Below are 10,323 nucleotides of genomic sequence, written 5' to 3'. Positions count from 1 at the left end.
AAACGACCGAAAGACCCTGCATAACAGCATCCAGCTACAACTCCTGTGAAATCCAAAGACAAGCCCTCTAAAACCACTACTTTCATCGCTGAGGAAAAAAATGAAATCCACAGCCTCACGATCACCTGCTCAAAATTTATAAAACTATATAGAAGAGCCTGTGTCCTCGCTCTTGACACATATGGTGACAGACACACTCAAGCTGAGCCCATACTTGAACTGCCAACATGGCTCAGTACACTTCATACATGGAAAAACAAGCTCTCTCAACAGGCTTCTGAATAAACTGGAGATACACACTTGCTGGAAGACATGTCAAATATATGCCATGCGCAGGCAGGAACAGGACCAGATGTAGCAAAAACATGCTTCAATTAACATGAATTTTCAAGGTAGCCTCCTTGTATCTAGGTTTAAAACAAAAACCCTACAAACACAGAGAGGCCTTCAAATAAAAACAATTATTTATTTCAAGCAGTCATGTCAACATGTATTATGGAGGAATAAACATAGAAGTGATCAACATGTACAGTTTATAGTCAATTCTGAAACCCTAATTCTGCATTCCCTGAAATGCATGCCTGAACACTGACAATAAAGTAGCTTTTGCAGAAAAGATGCAGAGAAAAATTGTCGAAAGACTGAAGAAAAATACCAGTACTTTTGCAACAGCCTGCTTCAGTCTGTAGCTTGCATTGCTAAGCAACCAGCACATCACGTAGAGTATAAAGTAAGATTGCAGGGAAGACGACAGAACAAAAAAGCATCCTACTTGGATGCCCCAATACCATCTTTGAAAAATAAAGTAAAACATTTAAAACAGGCATGTGACTTTCATCCATCAATTTAAAATGTATATTCTAAAGAGAAAGCTGAAGGGAGAAAATATGAACTACAGTGAATTGCTAGAAAAAACACACTTACGTGCAATTTCGAGCTTTATATGCATTTTTCAAAAAAGATTTGTCCCTGATAAAAAGACAATTCACAGGAGTGCCAAATTATTTTAAAAGCTGTTTGAATCACTTAGATATTTAAAATATTTGACATACCTATATTTCAAATCTTTTTCCAAACTCAGATCTTAATAGCAAAGCGAAGTGACATGCAAACCAGAAATTAAATCATGAGTATACTGGACTTAAAAAGAAACCCAAGTCAAATAACACCATTTTCAAAACGTTGTAGATGCCAAAAAATACACTGAATTACTCATCTAAAATGAGTAATAAAAGTGACATTACAGTGACATAAGAAAGCATTAATTATTAAATCATAGCAACAACTAGTTAAAATATATCCATTACACAAAAAATTTCCTGGTCCTTCAGGCTTGGAAAAAAAAAATCTTCCAAATTCTCTTCATCATCACACAACATAGGAAACCTTTCTTACTGTATTTAAATTTCTAAACGTTAATTTCTAAAAACAATTGTTAACAAGCATATATACTAAAGAAATCCTACATATTCAAATTAAAAACAGAGGGAATTTTGTGTTCAAATCTAAAAACCACAAAAGTCTGATACGGTGAACAAAAATCGACTGAAAAATTTAACTATTTAGCTTCTTTGATGGCTAGGGAAGAGCAATTCATATGTGCATGGATGCACATTTTTAATGTCACATTGAATTGCAGGTGTTGGTCTTATTAGTAAGGAATCGTTATTACTAAGTCTCAATTCAAAAGAGATTACGCTGTTTTTAAACCGTGTATCTGTGTCATATTTGAAGATCTGACTAAAAAAAACAACTAAATGAAGATAAGACCATTTAAAATACTAATTATTAATTGTTAAGTGTTAATGTATTTCAGTCAATTTTGACAGTGCAATGGCTTGTTAATGAAGATAAAGTTTGTCCAGCAGGTTGTCAGCAGACACAAAGCACTACAGGAGGCTGAACTGAAGTGAGTGGTGAAAGGCATAGGTTACTCCCTAGTTAGCATTCATGATTTGCTATTGTTCCTCAACCCCAAAACCCAAGTTAGCTACAAACAGAAGTCTACCTCTCTTGAGAGGGGAGAGGGAACTTCACCAAATGACCCAGCTGTAGCCTTAGCTAACAAGGTATGGCTGTAAAACCACTCATGGGGAAACAGGACAATTTCAGTCCCCCTGGGACAGACAGTCTGAAAACACACAGCTGGAACTTAGGACGGGGACCTAAGCAGAGAGCTATGATGATTACATGAGTTTTTCTAATGTCTCACTCCAGCTGAACAGCCCAAACCTGAACCATCACTAGAAAGAATCAATAGAAGTGCTAAAAGCCCAAGGTTTTCCCCTGTTTCTACAAAGACAATCCAATTAGCTATCTTCAATAGGTGAGCAGCCAAAATGGTCATCTTTCCGAGGTTCAAAGGACCAAACTCTAGATTCGACCTGGACCTAGAAGCATTTATCAGTATCTGTCTAGACCAAGGTTCAATCTGCTTTGCATGTGGATATGAAAAGTGATGTCCTCCAAAAACCACTGTGCAGAGCCTGGATAAACACTGTAGTTTTCAACAGCAAATCTTTTCTTTCAGGTCAAACAAAAAAGAGACTGTAAAAGAAATGTGAAGGTTTGAGTTGAGCTTTTGATACCTGTACTTTGAAATTGAGACTAGAAAAAAAGATCAAGTGTCTCACAGCTGCTTTGTGTCCACATCATTCTCCAGATAACAGGTCAAGTAAACCAGGAGTGGGCTCACAATTTCTGTTTTGCCAGATGAAGCCAGGAATACCAAAAGGACAAAGCTTTAGCATAGTGACAGGCAACACCATAGAAAGCTAGTAAGCAGATTTTGTTTGTACCAGAGACATTTTCTCAAGGCCTAATTCATACCATGAGCAGCAATACAGACAACCTTATACAATTCATTGCTGTTCTTTGGTCAGCTTACAGGAATAAAGAGAACCATGGAGAAATATTAAAAGAATAATCAGGAAACCAACAGAAAAGTTCACCTACAAAAAAAAAAAAAGAGACAGTATCTTGTATTTTATACAAATTATCAACTACAAAACAGTAATTTTCTGTGTTCTGACAACGCAATATTTGCTTTTATAACCAAGATTATTAACCGTAAGCAACAATGCAACCAAATAAATCTCATCAAGTAGATGAAAAAAATATGTAAAAAAAAAAACTTCAAAAAGCATCAAGACAAGAATCCTGAAAGGTAAAAGAAATCTAGTGAAACATTTATCTACTTCACTGATTATCCACTAAAATGTTGGAAGATGTTTTCCAGGTGTTTATTCTTTCATAATAGGGCTAGAATATGTGAGTAGGGAAGTTTCTGCTAGTCCTGCCCAAATTACCTCTAAGCAGTATAATAAAGACAGTTTCTAAGTTCCTCCTAGGTAAGATGCAGAGATATTTCACTTCTGCTGTTGTGTTCCAACTTTTATTTTTGGAAATCTGAATTGCAACTCTTCTTCTCCTTTGGTGTTGTGATTGATTGTACTCAGTGCCATCTTGGAAGCTGAATTACTCTTTTGTTGGTTTAGTCAGAGAGGGCTTCTCGTTACCACTCCAGCCTTTCAGTTTTTATCTCCTCTGCACATCATCTTTCAAAACTATGTCTCTACTTCCTTCACATTGTTGATCTTTGTCTAGTTCTTCATACCAGAGAGTCATCACTCATTCAAAAATACACACTCATATAATCTTTCTGATGTAGTTAAAAGCTTGAAAACACCCACTAACAAAGGATTCAAACAAAACTTACAGAAGTCTACTTTCCTATGGATTAACTGCAGCATTAGAGAAGGAAAATAAAATCTGTATTAACAGGCTGAAGCTTCAAAGTACTAAGACTTTTCAGGCGTGTATGTTCTTCCTTTAGTTTTCTTCCCATTATTTTCTTTTTCAGAAAAGGCTAGACTTTATACAGAGAACTGGGTCATTACAGTTCATTGTATACCAGTGCATAAAGGTCCACAAACAGGGATCAAGCTTCATTCTAACTCTAAACTGAGATATCGTCAAGTATTACTAAAAGGCCAGAAGAGATGAAGACCAGGGGTGCTGGTGCATGTGAGCAAACTAGACACCAGGAAACATCCTGCTAAAATTAAGCAGCATTTTGGGAGCAGAAGGAACATAACCACAGCTTCCTGGGTCTTCTGACTGTCTTAACCCATGTCTTCAACCTCTTCTTTACCATAATGGCCACTCCTCAGTCGTAGATATCTGAAACTTCTGACCAAAAAAATTACAACTCTATAAATAACATGTAAACTATAAAGAAATAAAGCAGCGCCATAAGTAATTTAGGTAATCATCTTTTCCATTTCATAGTCTTGAAATGTTTTACATCTCCATGAAGACACATGCGCAATGTACACAGACAGACAATTTGGTCCCAATCTGACCAAACACTTATCTTTTGTCAGTGTATTTCAAAAGTCTTCTAGTAGTTGTTTATTTGTGTTAACAAAACAAAAAAGAAAACACACACAAAAAAACCCCAAACTGTAGACATTGAGAGTGAATTGGGAGTTTCTGCACTCAGTTCATGACAGCAAGCAAGCTGCAATCTCTGTCCTTTAGCACCCCTACACTAGAACAGGAATACAATCACATCAACCCAGTGCTGCCTGTTTTGACCACAAATTCTATGGGAACTGAGATTATATGCTTACACGATACTAAATGCAATCAAGGTCTAATGTCAGTGGGTTTTCAGGTGCGACTGAGGTGTTACAATACAAACCACATTGGATCACAGAAATACAAAGACAACCAGCTCCTCTGAACTGCCCACTCTGTTGTTGCTGCTGCTGCTACCACTACAGCACAGGAAGGACTGCTTCAAATAAATAGAATTATTGATGTGTAAAAGCTTCAGGAATATAGGAGTGGGAAGAACTTAAGGTTACAGAAATCATTTGTGATACGTACACGAAAACTCTCTCTCAACATGTTTGTCTACTGGTGTTTTTCAGAAGATATACTTTTGCTCTCTCATCTAATTTTCTTTTGTCCTGCAACAAAATTTCTCAAGTATGTGAGGAAGGCCGTTCAAGCTTTCATATCCTAAGTATAACCTTATTTATTTCGCTACCACAATTCTCCAAACTACAGAGAAATGCTTGTGATTTTTACCTTGATTGCATGATTTTTCTTAAAAACAAGCTTACAGTATCCCTTTTTTTTAAAATTAGAAATTGTCCTACAAAATCACCAATGTACTACAACTCAAAAAAGTGAAGACAACAATGTTATGCATTTTCTGCTCTCCTAGTAATTTCTTGCAAATATCTTTTTAAGGAAGAACAATAGATGCGTTGATAACACCAACAGAACAATAGATCCAACAGATAAAAAGTACTAAGGGTTTGATTGTGTTAAGTCCAGAAGTAAAGACATAGAACAAAACACTGACAATGAGTATACATCAAAAGCTGCCTAATGAACCAAATGAATAATCTTAATTACTGCATTAGCTATCTCTGGGTAACTTAGTAGTGAAAAACTCAGACATTCCCTGTAACAACAGCAAGGATAATATCTTTGAATAAATGGCATTTTAAGATGATGATGATAAATTCAAAGAAACTTTGTCTATGCACAATGATTTTATAGGCTGTAACTATAAGGGCTGTGGCTGGGATTAAAAAATTCCTTCCTGCAATTCAAAACTCATGCTACAGAGAAGAGAATAAAAAAGCATTAATTCAGAACTGTACATAATTTGTTCACCATCTGTGCAAGTTTCTGGAACAAAAAAGATTTGCTGTATGTCCAAGGCAGCTTTTAATTCTAGAAATGATACATATGATAAATGTACCTACTGCATTGACTCTGATATTTATAAAAGTTACTTTAATCCTTTATAGAATTGGACGATTAAAATGTGAAGCCTGAAGTACAAATACAAGGACTGGTACTCTTCATCTCCTTCTTTCTTCCCTTTATTTCCCCATCATCTTGCTGATTTAAAATTAAAATATAGCTTTACCTATTCCCCCATTCAACCATTGCTATATACAAAAAACACAGAACAACTTCCCCCAAATCTTTAATACTCATTCTGCATTTGCAAGTTTATTTTCTGAGGGGCTCCTTCTAACTCTGATAATCACTTTAACTTAGATTTTAATCAGAATCTTTAAAGAAATGTATCAACATAAGAAAGTTCCTTTTTGTAACAATATTAACACACCTCATCTACTTCAAGTTTTCTGAATGAGGAAGCATCTTGAAAACAAACAAAAAAACCACAAACTGCAACAGACTGCGCACCTACTGTTATGGTTATACAGAATACAGTCAAGACTTCCAGAAAAAATTCCAGAAACTAAGCAGGGCCTTTATAACCTCTAAAGATAACTCAAGCAACCACAGCCTTCCCTGAGTGAACGTACATTTGACAATTCTATTCTATTATGATAAATCAGTGCAAGGGAAGACAGAGAGAGAATACTCAAATCATACTTGTTCCCATTCCCCTTGGGATTGAGCAATAAAATTACTGTTCAAGTTAAGGGACACAAGTGTTCCCTTCAGGAAAATGAACACACTGTAAGAAGATATTTTTGACTGAAGGAGTCACCAGCTGCAGAACTCTTAGTGGTATAAGATAACTGAAGTATTCATCGATAATGACAAAGAAGTGAATCTGTTTTGAAAACCATCAGGGAATGACAACTAAGGTTTCTCTCTTGCTTTACCAAACGCTGTCTGCTTCACAGTATGGACTACTTAAAATCTGGATGTTATTTCTAACAATCAGTCTCATTTCCTTGTAAATTGTACATATAATATATGTATAATACCAATAAACTTACTGTGAATGAGAAAAGAAAAATTCTTAATTATGTGAAACTTCACTTTAGCATCCAAGACAAAAATGCAGGACGGAGATGTCTGTCTTCTACTGTCAAACATTAACATTGCAATAAATTAACAGAATATGCAGTAAATACTTCTGAAAGTAAGGTTCATTATTGGCTTTCTCACAGCTTTTGATACATTTATTTCACTGTGATACAGATACCTCATATAGCATAATCTATTAAAAGTATTAAGCATAGCCTAGGCCTGCAATCATGTAACTGCAATATACTTTGAATAGACAGTAGTTATATGTATTTGTCTGCAGTGTTGAGAACAATATTTTTATTCAGCGTATGTATGAAAACTAACTGCATGAGGGGTGCAGGGGGAAGCTCACCATGTTTTTCTCCCATGCATTTCACTTCCCACAAAACCAGCAAGGCCAAGATGCTTTATTCCCCAGTCACTGCATGGAAAAAAAGAGAGAGGACAGAATGTCACAGCTAAAACCCACTCCTAATGCCCCCTCTCAGGATGGGAAGGAGGAGATCACTGATAAAGCAGATAGAAACAAACATCTAACCCACTCAGGGAATCAGCAAGAGTTGCTACCATCTCCCTCATGTTGAGATCAGGAGATGAAGGCTGAATACACAAGATTCAGAAGTAACATTAAATGCACTACACACAAGCAAGGAAAACTTTTCTAGTTTGGCTTGTAAGAAGGGATCAGAATATTGTATATATCAAAAAAAACTTAATATGATTTGGTACATAGATTATTAGATACCAAAACAAGCTGCCAAGGAATTTTGGCACAAATTCATGGGAATCATAAAAATAAAGAAACATACCTGACAAGTTCCATAGCACTGGAAAAATTAAGTGTTCTTGAGCACTGAGAGCAAAGGGCAAAGATTTCCAGGCTTTCTAATGTGTGTGGCTTCTCTTACCATCACATCCCTTCCTTTCTAACCCTGATTAAAAAAACACATATATTCAGACGATAGATTTTGCTCCAGAGTCCACAATGGCAGGATTAGTTGTTCAGTTAAGACTACCCCGTGGTTGCAGTACAGGCTGGCTTCTTAACATGTTTTCTGCACCCAAGATGTTAATAAAAATTATAATAAAAAGAGATAAACCCCCCACACACCCCAAGAAAACACACAAGTATGCAAGATATCTAATGCTGAGACAAGATCAATCCTTTTGCAGTTATTTGATTTTTAAATTTGAAACCAGAAACAGGCAACTTAGTTGCTCTATATTTTTTCATATTAAAGATCTAATCCTTTAAATAATATTTCTTCCCACATGCACCACACTGAAAAACAATTGTAGAGCTCTGAGGAAAGCCAGCACCTGCAGGAAAGGGTTTAATCTGGCAACTGCTGGTGTTGTTGAGTTATTCATCACATAAATCTCTTATTAAGTCCCACCTCTTTCCTGTAGTTCTAACCGTTGGAGTTTGAGAAAACAGACCTCGTTTCATGCTAAACTCCCACCACTAAGCAGCTGAATCTCCTACATTGCTTAGGATACTGTTCGTGAGAGCAGACTTCACATGGAGTCATGCAACATCCTGTTCCAAGCCAAATGCTCCAGATGGGATATGTTTCACTGCTGCCTCCCCCTCCCCAGCCCATTTAAGCTTGTTCTTTTTTCTTTGAAAGCATTTATCCCAAACTGATGCTATAACAGCATGCTAAAACTGACCTTTTAAGAAAAATACAGACAAATCAAAACTTAAAATCCAAATGTCTTTACTACAAAAAAAAAACCCCACCCCAAAACACTTAAATTATCAAAACATTTGTATTAGCTAACCAATTAGCAAAACTACATACACAAGAACACAAACGACTTGATGCAGCTCTACACTGCAGGAAAATCTGCCTTGTTTCAGAAAGTTTACTAATCATTTAAAAGCTTAACATTGTCACGCACGTTACTAATCTAATGGAGGTTCTCATCGACATAACAAGGAAAAAACTGTCTAGTCTGCTGATCACTCTGAATGCTGGCAATTTCTCAAACATCTGCTAAAGGTCAGATTTCCACTGCATGGAACCAATCAATGAAGCTACACAACACTCCCAGCACCATTGGAAGTGCCAAACAAAGACCACTGTTTTACATAAGCAAAGAAACTCAGCCTGAAATCTTCCAAAACACTACCAGCAAAGTCTTCACTCCCACCGACACATAGTACTCGTCTACCTGGCAATGGTTGTTAAGATTTATTCTAATTTTGCTTTTTATAGCAGAAACAGAGTTACTTAATGCTAACTCATTTTTCCACGTTGTTAAACAGTGTGCAGCCGATACCACATACAGAGAAACATTACAGAGGAAAAAACCAAACGTATATTTAAACAAAAGGATGGTTTATTTAAATGTTAACCATCATAAACCCAACATTTCAGAAAAATGAATATTCACACATTTGGTGCCTTTGTTTCAACTCAGTGACTTTAAAAAAAAACAACACCCCTACTGAGTTCAAAAAAAACAGACCTTAGAGTTAAAAAGCAGCCTGAAATCATAAATTCTGCCCTAAAATCCTTACTAAGCAACCTCAGAAATATAATCCCAATATCCTAACAGATTAGGGAATTGTTGGCTCCTGCTAAAAACAACATGCTCTATATTTCAGCAGCTTATCACGTGCCATAAAACCAGCGCTTTAGCAAGAGCCTACACAGAAGAAATAAATGATCGATTCTGATGCTGCTGAAAAGCTGAGCTTGTTCTATTTTTACAGATAAAACATTATTTTACATATGGATAATCTGGTATTGATTTACAAGAAAAGCCTTCTGCTCACAGTATAGAAGGGCCAATAAAGCAATCTGATGGAATCTGGGGAATTTATTTTTTTTTAATTGTCACTAAGTGATCTTCAAACTACTTTTTTTTTTTGTTTAAAGAAAATCCATTTTAACTTCAGAGGCAACATGGGTAAGACAAGGGAAGGAGAATTCAGTAGACGTTCCAATAAATTCAGCAGACATTCTCCTGCATTTCTTCTAACTTAACAGCTCATACAGCAATGGTGTGGTTGCATGGCAATCCTAAAATAAGGCAGTACCTAATTAAAACAATTCAGGTATTAGTAGATAATCACGTTGCCACACAGTTGACAGCCTTGTGCCACAGCCCCCGCAGTGCAATGCTGCAGCCCTAGCCCCACGGTGCTCACAGCTTTGCTCCCGACCCCCAGTCCTCCTCACCACAGCTGGGACAGAGCTACCAAATGGCCTCTCAACTCCATGCCCGTGGTGAACCACGCTCCCTCTTACAGTCGGCAAATCAGAGCAGAACTACCAAGCCAGGAATGAGTACTATCTGTGGGTCAGAGAAAGCATCATCCAGTGTGAAAGGAGAGGACTGTACTATGGGGTCTTATACAGCGGGGCACAGGAGAATGGACCAGCACCCCCCAGCAAGACCAGGCTCACTGGAAAGCGGCATTTCATGACAGCAACGGCAAGACAACAAAAGCACAGGCTGCTTCTACAAATACCTACACCAAGAAGTTTTAATGGC

Source organism: Charadrius vociferus, unplaced genomic scaffold, assembly GCF_000708025.1.
Source record: "Charadrius vociferus isolate BGI_N301 unplaced genomic scaffold, ASM70802v2 scaffold738, whole genome shotgun sequence".
Classification (NCBI taxonomy): Eukaryota; Metazoa; Chordata; class Aves; order Charadriiformes; family Charadriidae; genus Charadrius; species Charadrius vociferus.
The sequence above is the reverse complement of the archived record's forward strand: the minus strand, read 5'-3'. Positions refer to the sequence as shown.